At 36.0% G+C, this 20,062-nt stretch overlaps 1 protein-coding gene across 3 annotated transcripts in view; it reads right to left on the bottom strand.

The window, feature by feature from the left end:
* LOC106622943 (uncharacterized) overlaps window positions 1-20,062 on the bottom strand; it is a 252,322-nt gene that overhangs the window by 168,045 nt on the left and 64,215 nt on the right. For all 3 annotated transcript variants that reach the window (XM_036364489.2, XM_036364488.2, XM_070111422.1), the window contains exon 2: window positions 19,028-19,718. The gene's annotated coding sequence lies outside the window, so the exon portion shown is untranslated. The remainder of the gene's footprint in view (window positions 1-19,027; window positions 19,719-20,062) is intronic.

Consider the following 20,062-nt stretch of genomic DNA (forward strand, 5'->3'; position numbering starts at 1 on the left):
CAAATTAGGCTTAACCTTCATCTGGCATTACTAAGGACCATTAGGTTTTTGTATAGCGTGACATCCGGCCAGTATAACCTATGTATGTACGCGGCCAACGGTTTGCCTCCAACATTAAATGTTTTGCTAGTACCTTCTAGACCCATATAAACCTTCAAGTCGAATTAAGGTTACTTAATAATATTATGTTTCTATGCTTTATGCAATAGTGGTCTCAATACCAGGGTATTCGACAATTCCTTATCAGTGCTGCAAGCTTCGTGACAAACTTAATACTTTTAGTTCAGGGTATACTTGTATACTCAATACTCAATTGACTTGGTTTCGATTCCCACTGAAGTTTATAAATCAAATGCCTTAACTCTCAAAAGCTGTCTGTTTGACTGTGGCCATGTAGGATACCTACCAGAAGCTGTTATGTGAATGTATTTTAAATTTTCTCAGAATCTTTGAACCCTGCATGCCACACTTTGTTACTGCCACACGTTCACTACGGAAATGGCTAATCGCCAGCAAATTATTTTAATCAATTGCGCTGTCCACAAGTCAACGCATGCAATTACTTTACTTAAAAGGTGTTTAAGCAACACAAGAAAGAAGCAGTAATAATAATCATAATACTAAGGAAACAACAACACGATTCGCCCGTAAATGAAATTGAAGAAGTGCCGCATTATTACCAGCGATAAGTAGCCGCACAGTAAGGCAAATGAATGGCTATTAACTTGTGACAGAGTGAGAAAAGCCGAGGCGACCAGACGAGTTAGCCAATTCGTGCGCTCACAGTGCGTGCAGAAAATTTGCTTACTCACATGCTGTGGCGAAGAGAAGAGGGCAACGGGAATCACAGGTGTGCTTGCATGTTGCTTCCAGTATAGAATGCCACTTTGATTACACGCATGCGCAATGTTGCATGTCACTTACAACCAAATCAGCAATGAAAGAATGAAAAAACAAAAACAACTGCAACAACAAATGGCAGAAAAACTAGCTTACACCGAGTAGATAGCCCTCGAAATGCATTTGTGCGTGTTGGTTTTTGTTATTGCTTTTGGTCTGCGTGTGCCCGACGAACCCGCGTCATGGGAACAAACTGCTTGCCGCAGAAGCGTGCACAGCGCATCAAAAGTCGTCAAATGTCAATCAACAATGCAGCGGCGCTGCTGACGCTGACGAAAGATGATGCGAGTGGATAAAGTTGACGCATCTTACAGCAAATTGCAAGTGCGTGTGTCCACTGCGTCTGGCAGCTGACAGTCAGCGAGTGCATGCCACAGCACATTTGGTGGCTCATTTTGTGGCAAAATGCTGTGCGTTAGCTAATGGAACGGAAAAAAAAATATGATTTCGCATCGAAAGTGACAAGTGACAATGGGAAAAAGTTGTAACGCTGCTATAAAAGCAACAACAAAGGCTTGAAATAAAAACACAAGGGTGACCGGAGACAAACTGTCTGTTTATGTGCTTCAATGAGTGCGTTGGAAGAGCGAAATTCTTGCAAAAACATTGTTTATGAAGAGTATTTGCGCCAAAACCAGTAAAGTAAAGAAGAATCAACGCAAAACTTCGCTGACAGTCGTTCAAAATGTGACAGTGACATTGACGCTGACAATGTCAGCAGCAGTCAGTTAATGCTTACACACATTCATACATACACACTTATGGAGTTACTTGCGTATGAGAGTCGCTTGCCCGCATTGTTAATGGTGGTGAGTGCTGTGTGAGTAATGAAGACAGTGTCAGCTTAGCTGAAGTCCTGCTGTTTTCTTCCCTTCCCGGCGGTGGTTCGAGAAAGAGTCAGAGTTGGTAGTAATTATTTTACTAAAGCTCTAATAATAAAGCCATAATAATTTATAAAACGTTCTTAAAGCAACTTCGCGAAAATTCGTATAGTTCTGGTAGAATTTGTAAGAAGTTCTCGAAGATCTCGATCGAAAACTGTCACACAGATATGACATCCATGTCAGTGCTTTCCAACAAAGTTCCAGTGAGTTTATTCTCGAAATTGTGATCTTAAAATTCGAATAAATATTTTGTTAACCATTTGAGAATTAGTAAGAATTCACTTGAGTAATGAAATAGCATACGCCTCTAGAGCGGAAAAATAGTCTAAGTAAGCTTAAAACTTAAAGTAACTTTGTTTTGAAATCGGTTTTGAATAATTTTCCAGTATGAGTGTCGTGATCCACAGAGAACAGCTGTTTCCCCGGAACTTCTGAACCAGATTTCTTATTAATAGTTTTCAAAGCTAGCATAACAACATCCAAGTGATCTCTTTGTAAGCTGATAGCGAACGCTGTTTCCCCGGAACTTCTGAACCAGATTTCTTATTAATAGTTTTCAAAGCTAGCATAACAACATCCAAGTGATCTCTTTGTAAGCTGATAGCGAACGCTTTCTAGCCAAATACAAATTTTGTTCTGCGAATTTCCGCGCGCGCGCGCTTTTCGTTTTAAATTTATAGGTCATGTTCAATTAAAATATCACAAGTAGGTTGAGTGTACGTATGACGTCACACCTAAGCTTTAAGGAGGCCCATTGTGAAACCACCGGGGCTAAAATCGCCTCACTCTATTATATCCTCTATGAATTATGAGTAAGAAAAATTTTTTTTGATACATTTTTTGTGATGAATTTTTCGTTAGACGGTCTTCTAAGAATACTGCAGAATGTAACTAAAGGTGTCACAGAGAAGTGCTATATATTTACAAAGAATTATATTGAATTTTAAAACATTACACTATATAAATATAGACTGGGCTAGGTCTTTCAAAATCTTTATCATGAGGGAATTACAACTTTTCATCGAAAACTTTGTAAATAGAGTAAGAAACCCAAGTAAACCGAAGGGATTGAAGAATTGTAGCTATACGCTACAATTTTATTGAAGAAACTATCGATAACATTTTAATCGAAATAAGCTGGAGTCAAATATTACTTAAATTTCCATTCTACAACGATTTCCTATATCACGTAGTCTACAAATGAAGCATGTACGTATTTTGGCTTGCCTTACCGCAATGGATTAACCTGGCTGCTATAATCTCCCGAGTCATTCTTTCATAACTTCTTTTCTAAGGGGTTTTGACAAAAAGAATACACGTCCTTTATACATCGAAAGACAACATCAACAATAAGTAAACATCCTTACGCCTAAAGCAAGGAAGTTGACAAAAACAAAAAATCAGAAGTCAGGGACTTTAAGTAAGCTCTAAATAAAATACCTCGGTATATAGCATATGTAAATGTTATATTTAAAAAATCAGCATAAACCTAATATTTTTTCTCGCTTTTAAAGTAAATCAAAAACCCCAAACTATCAAAGGCTCTAACGCTTGCACATATTTTTCATTTACGTCAGACTCATTCATTGTCATTCGCCGTCCAACAATGTCACTGTCCTACCAGCTCACTCATTCGCTTGGCCATACATACATCCGTCACGTCTAGCGACGCGCAGAGTTGCATTAATGCAGACGTCATTGTTGACATTAGTAATTGTCATTCATCTGTTTCATACTTCGCTTTACTTATTGCTTTTTATTAGCGCTCATGTTGTTGGCATTTTATTTTAAGCACTTAACCTTTTACAGCTCTTTTATACTCTATTATTTTTTGCTTTTTTTTCGTTGGCAATTTAATTTTTACTGTGCAGTAGTCGCGAGAGTTAACATAAATTCTAATTTTTCAACAACAACTTTTGTTTTCGTTGCAGCTGTCATTTTAAATGTCTCTGCATTACAACAACAGATATATCAACTGTCTACCATGTTGTTATAAAATGCTCGCATTGAATGATGGATCGTTTGCTAGTTGTTGCCTGCTACTTTGTTGTACATACATACATAATACATTGTTGTTGTGAAATCGTAAATATTAAGGAATATGTGTGTGTGTGTTTGTATCTGCTTGTGGCTTGTCTTATTTGCCGCTTGACTGCTCATAGGGAATGTGGCGATTTTAATGACAGTTCATTTCTACATTTATTCCATTTTGCGCTTTTAATTCTATAATATCAAAGTTAAGTAGACAATTTGACTTTTTGAACTTTGTTTTTGGCTTGTTTGTCTCAATGGATTATTGTGTTGTTGCGCCACAGTCGAAGTGTGAGTGTGTTGATGGCGTTGTGTGAGTGAATTACGGTAATTTGTTAATGAAGATGAATCGGTTTTGTTGTGTGTAAATGTTAATTCGTTGCATGGAAGGAGGAATGTCTTAAAAATAATTGGTTGTTTGAAGACGGCATGAAATGAAGTGGCGAATGCAAGCTTTTCTGCCGCGTCTATAGAAATGCGAATCTTATGTCGTTAAATTAATTATTTGTTTAAGCTAATTTGTATAACTTTTGATGTTCTCAATATACTTTTTTTTTTTTTTTAAATAAAACTTTACAGTAAAGAACAGCAAACATGCAAAAGTGCTTCTTTATATACTTTGTGTGACATATTTTCAGTTAAATGACAAGACAGAGTTGAAGGGCTTTTACTTAGATAATTGGCAAAGTCTTAAAAGTTGAAAAATTGTGATTTCTTTTGATTTGTATTCTTTATACAATACTACTCACTCTTTAAGACAACTGGTCTCAAAGTATGGGGTGGTGAATTAAAGGAAGCTACTGTTCGAAGGTAGTAATAAAATTGTATAAATAGTATTTTTAAAGACGTTCGACCTTCGATACACAATATCGATCAGTATTAAAAGTATACTCAAATATCAAAATACTAAATGTTTCGCATTTCAATTAAAGCAAATAAAATTTATTACGTTTAAAAATTATTCTGTTATAAAATATATTGACCACTTAATATATAGAGAAAAGCTGTTTTCGTAATTTTATTTGTGTCTATGTAACCACTGGTTTATTAATTTTCAATAATTATTAACTTTTGAGCGCCATTCGCTTGATTGTGTAACAGTTTCGACGTCGTATTCATAAAACCACGTACCACCACCTGTAATTATTCGTTTATGTGGATGCAGAAACCTCAGCTACGTTGCTGAGCATTTCGATTGCGATCTTTATTCGACTGAGAGGTTATCTCTACAGAGAGAACTAGAATAACAAGCAATCAAAAAAGTTCCAGCTTGGATTTTCTGCATAAAAACGTTCTAGGGGCTTAATTGTGACAATATATCTTCAAAACGTATTGTTACAACAAATTAGATCCATAAATTAAAAAATTTTCGGCATTAAACCTACAAGATCATTGAGCATGATCCATGATTGGTATCCAACAGAGTATAAGCTTCTGGGAAAGCAAGAAGCATTATTTAACCATGGTTCCTAAAGATCAATGAGGAAATATTGTTAGGGATTATGCAGAGGGTTTTACGTGTTACTGGAGATTTATTTTATTGTTGATTGGGAAAATCGAACTTTTTTAAAATTACATTCCATATTTTTGAAGGTAAATGGTTGTTGACCATGCTGCATGAGTACTGAGAAAACTTTGAATATTCACTGAGAGAGAGAGCAGAGACATTAGGCTCATTACTACCAACCTATGAGAGTGGCGGAAAAGTACTCAGAGAGATAGTCACTAGTATATAATTTAGATACAAGATAATTTATATAGAAGACTACGGGTAAAACTGTAGATTTTTTGCTTGAATCCCATTTATTCTTAAAATTTACATATACGAGTATATAATACGTGTGGGTTTGTTATTCTGAAGCTGTTTCGGAGAAAACTAATTATTATTGTTTCTCAGGCTGAAGTTTTTAATTTCTTGGAGAAGACACTAATAAACTAACTCATTCTTAACATGAAAAAAAAAATTTATAAAGGCTTGGTAGACACTTTGTAGCTTGTAGTAATAGTGCAGCAAAACTAATGGTTCGACAATATTTTAAACTTTACCAACTTTGCTTTGAGCATCCGTAAGCAGCAAAGAAAACATTTGCGACGCATTTTGCGACCTTCAAGGTCAGCTATGAGCACTACTCCTGAAGCCATATAGATATTTACGATTATTTTTAAATATTTCACCACAGTCCAAACCACACCATTAATGCGCAGCCGTGCAAAAACAACTTGGACGACATGCAGCGCTCATATTCACGCACAATTGGCATTACGCCACCAACCATATTAAATGGATTTTCAACTTTGTATACAAAAATTCCTAACTTCCAAGCAATATTGCAAGCGAAGTTAGCTAAGAGCTAAGTATGCAAAGTTTTCTAGACCAGAATAAGCGGACGGGCACGCAATGAAATAAAAAACCGCACAGTGGGGTGTTGCGACTAACACCCGGCTTGACACTCACCCTAACCAACGGACACTCTATACCACACACAGTACACGCACATACTTTCAAGCTAGCAATTTATATGGCTGTTGATGTAAATGCAACAACTTGTGGTATACATTACAGTTATAGTATGCGCGCGGCGGCAATAAGCAAACGAAACAGACGATAATTACACGCCATTGCGACTTGTATGGCTTCTTAAGTACGCATGCAACATGGGGCAATTGTTGCAAACGAAGTGTGGGGCCACATATACAACAACAACAACATTAAACACACATAAATATTTGTAATTCTGAATTTTCATATGGAGCAATTAATGGTTGTGTGCAGGCATGTATGTGTGGGTGTGCGAGCAACTTTGCACCACACGCGTCTAGACGTGCGTAGCCTGCAACAAATTCACAAGGCTGACTGGGCATTTGCCCGCTTAGTGGCAACTAGCAGTAAAAGTGTGCGCTTAAAGCTTTACAACACCAAGCAAGTGTGTGTAGAAAGCACAACAGCCACGCCCACACCCAGAGTGGCCACAAAAATCTCAGTTAAATCAATAATCTTCATGTACGTTATTTTGTGACATACAACCGGTAGCGGGGGTTGCTTTGTGGCTGTACGTGCGTTTTAATTGATATCCTGTCGCGCCATTGTGGCTCGCGTCAGCATTCGCATCGGACTCCATAAAATATTAACAACCAATTAGTTGTGTCCGTTTTTGATTTGATTGAAACGCAAAAGAAACGAAATTAAATGAAATATGAAAATATGCGCTAAATGTGTAGGCCGAGAGCGAACGCAGCGGAAATGGCCGCCAGTGTTTCTTAGCGTATGCTTGTTAGTGCAATTACGAAAATAAAATCAAAAATTAACAACAACATTTGCGGACGCTGCTTGCGCTGTGGCACACCATGCATTCCAATCAGGCGGCATGTCAGGCGAATGTGTGGCGCCGTGGGTGGTTTTGTGGTGAATCTCATAAAAACGAAAACGGAAATAAAAAAAAATATGGCCGAAAGGCCTTTCATAAAATGTATAAAAATTGCATATTTCATTGCCAATTCCATGTAATAATTTTAAGCTGTGCAAAGCAGCAATTTACTTGCCACATGCGGTATGCTTTTACTGCATTTCATGCAATCACTTATGTACGTGCATGCGAGTGCACATATGCGTATGTGTGTGTGTGTGTTTGTATATGAGTGTTCGTATTTACTATTTGTGCGCGTCTGTCAGTCGTAAAAATTGCAAATTTATGCTAATCGACACAAACTTGTCACAACTACATAGTCATCAGCGGGCGAACGCGCATGCAACACCAGTGGTAGCATTGCAAGCGTAATTGCCAGCAGCAGCAGCAGTTGCACCGCCGCTGTTGGCATCCACCAACACGTACGAAGGTGTTTGTGTACATATGTATGGTATATAAATATTTGTATTTTGCCTAGTTCCACTGCTTTTGCAATTGATTTTAATACAAATTTTCGTTTGATTGCAATCATGCCACAGGATGCTCATATGAACTGAGTTATAGCTGCCAGCGAGTTATACGTATGTAGCATATGTTTGTTAGTAATTATTTCTAAAGAGTACGTGTTTCTTGAATCTCTCTTGAGATGATGAACTTGTTAACCTCCTTTAGATTTAACATCGAGAATCAACAAAATCTTCTATTAGTTTTATGGCAACTCCGAACCCGTGTAGAGACTACAATGTCGCTTGATGGTACTTAGCGGGCTACAGCACGGTATCAGTTTAATAAGCACAATTTTAAAATATAGTCAGGTCTTCTGTTACCATATAAATTTCTATTTGTGGCAATCAATTATGTAAGATTTATGAGTTCTTCAGTCGTTAAACTAAATTTTGGAAGAGATAATCAGAGGTGCTAAAATTAGGATAGCCACTATTCACATAACCGTATTTTGAATTTTTCTTTACTGTCTAATGGCCTACAGACCTTCCCGAATACCAGAGCTTCCACCATGAATATACTGCTTAGTTCGAAGAGTATATTTAGGGACAGAAAGAAAAAGACGTACTTATATATTGAGCTCCACGGAATAATATTTTTATCTAGTGGCATTATGTAATTCGAACGTTTTATTTTAATGAATATGTCTTCATTTGCTTTATTTGTCATACAAACGCCTCTGAAAGCGAACTTTACCTGAACATTTTTTTTGTATGGAACTTAGCCATGACTAAGCTGCCTTTTCTATTATTTTCAGCCACTAATCTCTATTTAATGCAGTATTGAAGTACTTCCAATTCAATTTCACTTCTAGCTCAAATCCATCCATTACAGTATTTAAAACATGTACGCAAAAATAGATCTTGCATCTCCGAGTATATTATCATTTGGTTATATGAAAACTGGGACTTAAATCCTTGGTTACTTTCTTAAAGTGTTATATTATTTGGAATAATACAGTGTGAACCACATTTAGACCAGCCAGCTATCTATTCATGTCTTTTGGCTGCAGTTTTGCTGCTTAGGAATTTCTTTGTTGCTCTAATCACAGCCAAAGCTTCGCTAAAATGACGTCATTAAGGCAATCTATTTTAAATTTCTCCTTAACAAGTAGAGTATTTTGTTTTTAAATAAGAAATTGCATAACATATATTAAAAAATTTTGCGAAATTAGTCACCTACGAGAATACCGAGCACTTTAACAATTTCTCTCACGCAACCAATTTTAACGAACAGTTTATTTGATATCCACAGCTTCTGTTACCGCATGTTATAAGGCTTCAGCTTGTGGTTAACGCAGATTTGACAGTTAATGCTGTCTGGTAGAAGCCAACAAATGCAAAAAAAAAAAAAAAACGCAACTGATGCGGGACCACATAGGTATCAATTGCATTCTGTCGCGGTCATTGCTGATGAATAAGGAAAGCTGTGAGAAAAGGATGCTGCTGAGCAATAAATGCGTGAGTTTTCAATACAAAAGTGATGTGCTGAATATATACTGAAACATTTATACAAATTTATAATTGTGTATGTGAAGCTGTAGCTATGTAACGGATGGTTTCTTCCGGTCTACCCACTCAATGTAATTAAAGGAAAATTCTTTCGCTTGCAACTTGTTTTATTTAAATGAAGCGCCACGATTGGACAACCCTTTTCGTGCTCGTAAAAACAGCGAAAGCTTCTACATTTTTAATTTATATACAAATAACTGGCTATACGTGTCACTGTGAGCGATTCGAGCAATGCTTGCCCAGCGTTACAACAGATATATTGGTGTGAATATCCTGCAGATCGAGATTCACGTGTGTGGTTTTCAGATTAATTACTTGAAAATGCGGTAAGCGGGCTGTAGGCTGCTACGCATGCAGTTACAGTTATATACGCCGGTGTATTCATGGACTTTTACAGCTGCGAAACGGTTTCCATGGTCATTAATGTTTGCATTTACATTGCGGCATGTAGCATGCAACGTGGCTGAAAGCGTTAATACACGCCCGTTAAAGAAAATAGGTAGGTAGGCTGTTGCTTGCGTTGCCGGTGTGTCACATTGTCAAAGTGCACACGGTGACATCTCTGGCAGCCGCAGCAATGACGGTGTACACGGTCGGGAAACATGCCGCGAAGCAATGTGGTTGTTGGTCATGACATACAACGAAACCACAACGTACGTGTCTTTTAAATATATGCGCAAAATCATTTAAAATATGCACATCTATAAATTCTTACCTATAAGGGGTGGTGTGAAAGGTAATGCGCTTATAAAGTGTTCTTTAAAGCAATTCAATATTATTATATTACGGCAAAAATAAAATATTTGTCTTTTAACAACTGTATTGTTCCGGAATTATGTGCGTAAAAGCTTCTATTATGAGTGAATGTTTCTATTGTGTGCGAAAGCCTACATTAGATATGCCGTTCTGTAATTATTTACGGGAAAGCTCCAATCATGTATGCTCTGTTCTGGCCTTCTGAAATTATATGAGTGTAAGCTTCTTGAAAGCTTAAAAACTGTTCTTTAGCATAGTTAAGTATTACTTTTTTAAAGCCAAAGTAGTATTAACGTCTTTATACCGTTGCAAAGACAAAATACATGCAAATAAAAGCTTCTATTATGAGTGAATGCTTTCGTTGTGAATAAAATCACCAAACAAAAAAGATTTGCTGTGTCGATCTAAAATTATATGAGTGATAGCTCTAATCAAGAAAGGTCTGTTCTGACCTTCTGTAATAATATAGTGAAAGCTTTAATAATAATAGCTTTACTGAGGCATTCTGAAAGCATATGTATAAAGTTTCGATCATGTAAATGAGTGAACCATAGCTTTTTAAAAATATATGAGTGAAAGCTTAAATCATGAAAGCTTAAAAAATTTCTTTAAAGCGGTTATCATTTTATTACCGTCAAAATAGTATCCTTGTTTTTACACAGTTGCAGAGTACTGAATTTCTGTGAGTGAAAGCTTCATTGTTGTTTTAAAAATCAAATCACAGCTATGGCATTCTGAAATTATACGATCAAAATAAACAGCCATGAAAGCTATGTTCTGAAATTTCACGGAAAGCTTTAATAAAAAAAGTGTGTTCGCCTATTGTTATTATATGACCGAAAGCTTCAATTATGAAAGCTATTCCAACAACAAATCTATAACCTAAACACATTTCGCCACAGAAAATTTTGTTTATCTAAAATTCGGTTATTTAAGGAGTTCTTCTAGAGCTTACGGATTTGACTAAATAAGAAGTTATGTAACTTACTATAAAAAAAGTAAAGTGATTCAGGGGCAAGAGCTTCAATAATGCAATTCCAAGTTATATTACTTTTTCACACACCCTCGTAACTGCATACACATAAATTTTGCAAGAATATACATACGTTCATATATAAATTACTCAAATTTCCTGGCCATTTTTTCCGATTACTGTTTCGCTTCCTTTCTTAAGCAATTTCTTGTTCTTATGCTTCAACTTCACCAAAAGAAAGAAGAATTCCATTTTTTTCACTTCACTTCTTTCATTGCAACAAAGCTGTGGCACTTCATATCACTGTGCATAATAATTAAATGAATTGCCTACGTGTGTCGCTGCGCGTGCAACGCCAGCCGACAACATCCTTTACATATTGTATTCATTGCTGACATTTTTATTTATTTCATATATGTTGCTTTTGTTGTTTTTCCTGTGCCGCCCGTGTACACATGTCATTTGGAGTGTTAAGCATTTAAAAATATATGCGCTCGTTATGAAGTGTGACAGAACAATTCGCCAAAAATATGCAATATGCCTCGTAAGCGAATGTGTGTGTGTAGCTAGCGAAATACAACAATAACAACGGAAATACAACAACATCGCAGCCATGTGCATAGCGTTAGAGCACAGTGCCAGTTAACGGCTGCTAAGCAATATCGCACTCGAAAAGGGTTAAATATACAGGTTTTACATAATTTCGCCTGTTGGTTGTTGTTGGTGATTGTTGTATTTTTTTCTTGCACAAATTCAATACGCTTTTGTTGTGTTCTTTGTCTCAAGGTGTCAATTTCAACGCCCCGCTTTTGTTGGCGTCGATGCGCTTGAGTGGCTGCCGCACAGCCGCCGCGCTGCCACAATGCCACGAATCAGTATTTTACCTTAATCGCTTAGTTGTTGCATGAATTGTTGTTCTCGCAGTTGTTGTTGTTGTTGTTGATTAAGCGCATGCAAGGTATGTTTGTATGTGTGCAAAGTCTGCTGCTTGCTTTGATCCATGTTTGCATCAGTGTCGCATAGCAGAACCTCGCATATGCCACCATGCATTTCTATGTATGTACATACATATGTTATGTTTCTGCCATATATATCAACTGCTTGTTTTGTATCTCAGCTTGTGGCTGTCAGACATTGAGGCGTTTCCGAGGCGTTTATTTGAATGAATATATTAAAATTTATGACACATTCATATACTCACATAAATAATTGCATGCATATGCATATGCAGTCATACACATACACACATGCACATACGTATGCATGTGTGTCTGCCGTTGTGTTTGACATCGCCGCTGGCTACACTGTAAAAATGTTCACGCGATTTTTTCAATTCTGCATTTTATTCTGATCGACGTGCCTTCCAGCATTAGCTATGTACAATATTTCCAAATATTTGCGCATATGTGTGCATAACGGCATTGTTCAACGTTGTACTCGTGTTGGAAATGTTTAAATTGCTACACCCGACTTCGATTCGTGCTTAATCAAATTAGTTCGGTCAACGCATAGCTTAGGGTTGCTTGGTATTGATTTGGTCAATACAAAAAATTGTTTGGAGTTGCCAAGAGCAAATAAATTATACGGGCTTTTCAGCTGTAGTATTTCATTCTCGTAAACGATTTATAATTTTTGAATATATTGACATTTTTTAATGAGAACTGTTTAGTTTCAGACTTTTAAAAATAAACAGAATTATCTTTAATCTAACCACAATCAAGAAAGCTCTGATGTGATGTTTTGAGATCATATGTGTAAAAGCTTAAGTAATGAAAGCTCTATTGTAGCCGTCTGAGATTATAAGAATGAAAGTTTTAATTACGAAAGCTCTGTTGTCGCCTTTCGAAATTGTATAAGTGAAAGCTCTGCTGTGCCGTTTTAAAATCTATTATGGCAGCTCTGTTGTAGACTTCTGAAATTATATAAGGTAAAGCTTCAGTTATGAAAGCTTTGTTGTAGTCTTCGAAATAATATGAGGGAAAGCTTCAGTTATGAAAGCTCTATTGTAGCTTTATGAAATCATATGTGCGAAACCATTGGTCATTTAAGCTCTATGAATAAAATTTTGAAACATGAAAGCTCTGTGTAAAAGCTTCAGTTACAAAAACTCTGTTGTAGCCACCTGAGATAAAGTGAGTGAAAACTTCAGTTGAGGACACGTGGTTGTTATGAAAGTTCTGTTATGAAAGCTTGGTAGCGGTCCTTTGAAACTATATAAGTGATAGAACCGCTTATGCCTAACTAATTGGTCTTAAATTAACCTTTAAGGCCTGGAAAGAAGTTAAGCTTTCACTCACATAAACTTTTGTGTTTTCTAGAGTATCATCGGCTTTAGCGCTTGTCTTAAGAAGAATTAATCACACTGGAAACTACTGAAACCTAATATTAGCTTTGCAAAGTATTAAGAGTTAACTAACAACCAGATATGAATTATGAAAAAAGTAGACACCTACAAATCTCTTAAAATTCATTGCTAAAAACTGAATTCTTTGGCTGCCTTGTCTCCATCTTCGAAGTTAATTTCTTCCACTGCAACGTGTGCTATTCGAAATAAGCGACCATGCAACAAAGTTGTTGAACGAAACGCACGACGCGACACTGCTGAGATACCGCGCATCATTATTTGTGCCACAAACTGCTGCAACACGGCGAAATTAAATTAGGAACGAGAATGGCGCTACACACACACACATATGTGTACACATACAAGCATACAAAGAAGCTAAGCACAAGGGGAGCCCCATGAAATTTGCATACAACTCAATATATTACTCGTATGCAACAATTTAAGCAGAGCAAGAACAACAATTCGAGTTCGCAATTACAACATCAACATCAGCAATAACAAAACAACAACAAAACAGCGATTTACGCCACTAACAACACTTAGCAACGCGAGGCGAGTGTCAAAAGCGGTGCGGCGATGCGGCAACAAGCGCCAAGCGATCAAAAGCTAAACACTTTGAGATTTAGTTTGATTTGAGTTGGTGGTTGTGTCGTTGTAGTTGCAGCTAAGGTGGAATCGCATGCAAAGTTGCGTTCAGAGTTGCTGGAATGAGTTTGTGTGCATGTTAAGCTGCTCGGTGTTGTTGTTGTTTAAGGTACAGCTTTAATGAGCATAAATTAACATTTTTATTGAGAAAGTCGACGGCGCTTTGAGAAAAAATACACCACTTGTGTGACAAATATCGACAAAAATAACAACAAAGGTGTTGGATGAGCGCCTATGAGAGGCATCTAAGAGGCGTTCACGTGCGAATATTAAGTGTTGCCACGCATTTTAATGAGTGCATCATGAAGGTGTTTGATTTTTATTTAGTGTGGCACAAATTGTTGCAAAGGCATTAGTGTGTGTGTAAGTTGTGTAAATATTTTTATTATTCAACTATAGACGCAGCCTTTAAGCTCTGAAGTGCAATCGATATGCAAAAACCTGAGAATTTCATAGAAATAATTGTTGAAAGAAAAATATTTCAATTCTGTTAGACATTTTTTAGGTTTCCTTGTTTTTACATTGTGCTAAAAACTCGCTTTAATTGAACATTTTGATGATACCTACATGTTGGTAAACATTACACACGAATAAGACTGCTTCAAGGAATAAAAATCTATAAATCGTTTTATAATCCACTTTTAGTGTTTATAGTGTTTATGTAGATTCTGCTTTCATTGAAAAAAAAAAACAAGAAAATATTTAAACTTTGGTTGCACCGAAGCTATACTAATACCCTTCACATATTTAAAATATTCCTTACAAGAACTTGATTTCGATCGGTCAGTTGTATGGATAATGATTTCTTTGGAGATTGCACCGTTGCTTTGGATAATAGTCTTACAATAGAATAAAGTCTTAATAAAGTCCCTTCAGGGTGATTAAGTTTTTTTTGAACAACACTTTTTTGGGTTTTGGATAGTCAAGGACTATTACCTTATCATCTCGCTCTCTGTGCGTAGCTGACCGAAGCATAGTTAAAAATTGTTTCTTCGAAAACTTCTGCTTCGGACAATTTCTTCTACCAATAGAGCGAATCCTTGACTTTACAAAACATCGAATGACAGATTAGATCTTGAAAGTTTAGTGTAATGGACTAACGGATAATATACAGGGCCCGCTGCACTTCCTGCAGATTAGAGTACTCAATAACATGTATCTCTTGGTTACAACTTTGCATATATCAGTATACTTGTATATCTCTTATGTTCAACTCAGCCAAGTTTTAATGAATAAATATAAGAACAAATCGTGTTATTATATCTGTTTATTGGCACAATTTTATAATATAAAATAATATTTATACCCAATATTGATTTATATTCAATCATTTAGCACCTTTGAAATTTTTTTTACCCTTTAAGAGAATGAAAAATTATTCATAATAACATTATTAAGATCTTCAAGATTCCTTACGAAATTACTTCCGCTTCGCCTTGGCAAAATAATTTCAATTATATTTTCTTTTCTGCCATTCATTTACTGCTTTCTAAAGTCCTTGTCGCTTACATTCTAATTTCACTGCTTTACTTTCGCAGCTGCCTCCCCCACGTCGTGCTGATTTGCGTTATCTCAGCATTTAACAAAATAAAACTGCCACTATCTCTTTATCTGCGCCACTTCATCTACTCAATCAAATTCTTCATTCTCGTTGAATAGTTGGCAGAGCAGATTTTTTACCGTTATTTGTTTGATTTGCTCTTAAGAGAAGAAGAGTAAAGACTGCTACTTTCTTATAATAATTTTCTGTAAGCATTCATCTTCTGCCTCTAAGCCATTGATAGCACTACTTTGCGCGGCGTGTGTCTATATGCGCTCCTCGTATTCTCTATTCAGCACTTCATTACCATGCAAATTTCGTCTTCTGCTGCTGCCTCTTCTTATTACTAATAGTTTTTTCTTCGTTTTTGCTGCAGTGCAAACACTACCCACATTTTTTGTGTTTTTGTTATATTTTTTGAATTTTTTGTGATTTTTTGTTGTCGTTTTTTGGTAGTTCTTTTTGCTGTTTTTTTGTTGTTTTTATGTAGGAACTTTAATATGCCGCTTTTGTTTCACTTTCACTCGTTATGATTTTGTTTATCTCAGCAAAATTTTTCGTCAGTCTACAGGCATTTTCTTTACGATGTGCGCGCTTCCACGCCCCCCGTGCGCCATTATGTGCCACACGTTTTTTACTCGGCGCACTTTTCGTGATTTAAATGACCTACATTGCACTCGCGCGCACAGTCGGCAGTTGGCAGGCGCTTTTCAACGCTTTCAATTCTCCGGTCGCCACACGGAGGTTAGTTGGTTGGGCGGGCGAGCGGGCGGTTGCATCATTAATAAACCGCAAGTGTACGTGGGCTTGGTAGGCCGAGTGTGAGTTGGTGTCGCACACTGAACACGCCCATTTTTCAGACCGCATTAACAAACAATTTCCACACTCTTTGCGAGCTTAAGTTTTTTGTGTGTTAATATTCTCATATGGCAAGTTTTATTTCCTTAATTTAGTATTCAAAAAAAGGTGGAATAAGAAGAAGAACAAAATTCATATTTTTTCCTGCCCATTTTCGGTTTGCATATAGCTAACGGTATATGTGCAAGTGCAAAATGTATAAAAATTTGATTGAAAACTTTGTTGCACCTTCCTGCTTGTGTGTGGGTGTGTGAGTGTGTGCCCGAACCTACGTGTGGGACCTGCATGGCACAGCGCACATGTGCGCAAATAATTCCGTTGCACTTCCAGCGCATTTGGCTATCTCTACTTCTATGCCACGGCGGTGGGTAGGCGACTTTCCGCCCATTCAATGCAAATTCGCCGCATTCACCGTCCGCGTCCGCTGGGATTTACCTCTGCTCATGCGCAGCAGCTGTTAGGCGCACATCCTTTTGTCCGCCGCCAACTCCACCCGCTTGTAAGCGAGTATGTAGAGTAATACTTATGCTTTTGCTTGCTGTATGCAAATAGGCACCCTGTATTATGCATTGTCGGCGCATAGTTTAATACATTTGTTGGAATTATTTTTTGAATACATTTAAAATAATATTTTTATGCCATCTATTTATGCTTAAGAACGCATGTGTGCATGTGTATTTTTTATTCTCTCCGCTTTTGCATTTTTTCTTCTTTGCTGTTTGCCCAGCTTTTGCACTGACCTAAAAGCGCATTGTTAGCGTTAACTGCAACATGCGTTATTCATAGAATTTATCTAGCGAAAAATATGCGATTTCCATGCGAGCCTTTGTTGCAAGCTTATCCATGTATTCTACTTTTACTCTTTGTTGTTGGTACATTCGTGGCTATTCGACTGTTCAGTGGTACCTCATTTATTTAATCCTTTCAATAGTTTATCTGTATTCTACACTGTGTAATTGGGTTGTGCAAATGTCTGTTTTTGATGCAAATACTAGTAACGGTTGATAGTATTTACAATGTTTGACTTTGATTCGTTCGATTTAATTTTTTTTTAAATTATTAGTATTTTTTTAATTTGGTTTAAAATTGCTTCACAAAGAGGCAATGTAAATATTTTGTCGACACCATTCAGAAGCTGCTGCATGATCTACTCAAACACAAATGCATTGAATCCGTGCTTTATAAGCACTTTTATATAATACAAGTATTTACGTCATGCAATTGATAACGCTAAAAATTTTCCGAAATTTTAGTAATAAATACTTCTTGCGACAAAAAAGGTTAAAAAATATTACACAAAAGTAACTTTATTATAAAACTGCGTTGAGATAAATGAATTGTACAAATTTAAAAGTTCCGATTCGGTACATAACTCATTAGTACCTGTTTTTTTATGGCCTTCAAATTTTTCTTAAAGTGGTCGAAAGACACCTTAGCCCATTATATTTTTGTTTTAAAGATTTCTAAAAAATTATAGTGTAGGCAATAACTGCTAAGAACACTATTCGAGAATTCTGGTAACTGGAAAATAATTTTGAAACACTGTAAACAAATATGTATTGCCTACATTTAGGGTGCTGCAAAATGTGTATGAAAATCAAAACAAAGAGTGAAGTAGCCGATGTAAAACCTTATTTTTCATAAACTCTTTTCACAAGAAATCATGACTCAGACGAAATCACTATATAAAAGCTAAACAACCGATACATAGAAACGATGGGCGCCGTATTGACGCTGATTATTTTTTGGACTTTCTGAAATCATAATCATTTGATTTCTCATATTTCAGCTCTTTCAATATTTTTGTTCGAATAATTAGAAGTTTTAGTATACTTTTTATACACTAAACAGGGTATATTAAGTTTGCCACGAAGTTTGTAACACCCAAAAGGAAATGTCGGAGCTGCCATAATTTATATATGGTATTTAACTATGTTCGTCTGTTTGTCCATCTGTCTGTCCGTCTGTGTCCTGTTTTCCAGATATCGAAAATTTTGCACACAACCTTTTCTTTCTAGAAATCAGCTCATTTGTATGAACCGCCGATATCAGATCTCTATAGTATATAGCTGCTAAGCTAAAACTCGAAAATATTCATCTTAAGGAGCACACCTTGTGTGACAGTTTAAAAATACGAATTTTGAGAATTAAAAACAATACTGTAATGAAACCACAAAAAAAAAAATCTCTATAAGATAATGTCCGTACATTGACCTACGCTCGAAAAAAATTTCATAAGTTGACAAAATGTCGGCATTTTAAAAAGGGTTGAGTTTTACCCAAAATTTTGAGCGTTTTGATTTGCCAAAATTTGATTTATCACTGCAGCAAGCTTGCTAGTATAAGTTACTAGTCTTATGAATTTATGCTCAAATCTGAGAAATTTGAAGCATTATCTTCTAAAATGTTGAGCGACAATTGAGTGTAAGTAAAAATTATTTTTGACAAGTTTTGCCATTCACTTACAAAATTTATAAGCTAAAATAAAATAAAATTTAAAATACAAAACAAAATACAAGAAGCATACAATTCAATGGGAAAAAAGTTATGCAAACAATTTATTTATATAAAGTATTTTAAATAATAGTTGAAAAGAATTAAATATTATTTAAAAATTTATATGCCTAACATATTTAAAGCTACACACTGCAGCAAGTAAATTGAATTTGCATACCTTTGCACTGACTTCCGCACTGCAGTCCAGCAAATTTCCGTTAGCCTCAGCTTCCGGCCGAAAATTTGTTATTTTCGTACTTTTAACGCAGTTGTTTGCATACGGAATTTAGTTTGGCTTTCTTATTTATTTGTTGTTTTTAAAGCACTGATATAGCTGATATTACTTTTGTTGTTGTTGTTGTTTATTTTTATGCACTAAATTTCGGTTTTATTAAGAAATGCAAACTATGCGCTGCAACAGCTGCAGACACACACACATCTACATATATACATTAGGCACTTTTATTCAATTATTTTACTCTATTTTATTATTTATTTCCGAAGAAACATACCAACAATAACAAAGAATATTTTAAATTTGCATCTTGCTAAGAATTTTCGCACTGCACTGTGGCACTGTGGCAAGTATGCCTTTAATTGCAGCTCTTGTATATGATTTAACAATATTTATGTGTTTGTGCACACACACATGCACGCGTATTTATGCAAATGAACACTATGCTCAAACACTTATTTAATTTCGAATATTGAAAATATTTATTTGGTTTTTGAACGCACACTTAGTAGTTGTTGTTTTTGTGGTACGTCGCTTTTATTTGCTTTTTTTTCCAACTGTGCAACACTTTGCGCGCTCACACACACACACACACACACACTCGTCTGTATGTGTTTGTATGGCAATTAATTAGCTGAAAGAGAAGAACAAAAACGCAATGAATTTTATTTATTAGAAAATATCTATTTTATATTCATTTTAAATTTTATTATTATGGTTTTTGTTATTGTCATTTATCGCCGCTTGTCAGCGTCGTCTTGCTTGTCGCAATGCGCGCGCTGTCGTTTGTTGTTGCGTTGCTTGGTGGCTTGTTCGGCCCCTCTGGCAGCAGGCGCATTCAATTAACATAAGAAACTCAATTTTATGCGCAAATTAATATTGTTAAAGTGGACGCTTTCATGTTATTTTTTATTACAATTTGTTTTTTTTTTTAATTTTTTTTTTGCTTTTGTGTGTGTTTTTGCCTTTAAAGTGCTC

This window comes from Bactrocera oleae, chromosome 6 (genome assembly GCF_042242935.1).
Source record: "Bactrocera oleae isolate idBacOlea1 chromosome 6, idBacOlea1, whole genome shotgun sequence".
In the NCBI taxonomy this organism is placed as follows: domain Eukaryota; kingdom Metazoa; phylum Arthropoda; class Insecta; order Diptera; family Tephritidae; genus Bactrocera; species Bactrocera oleae.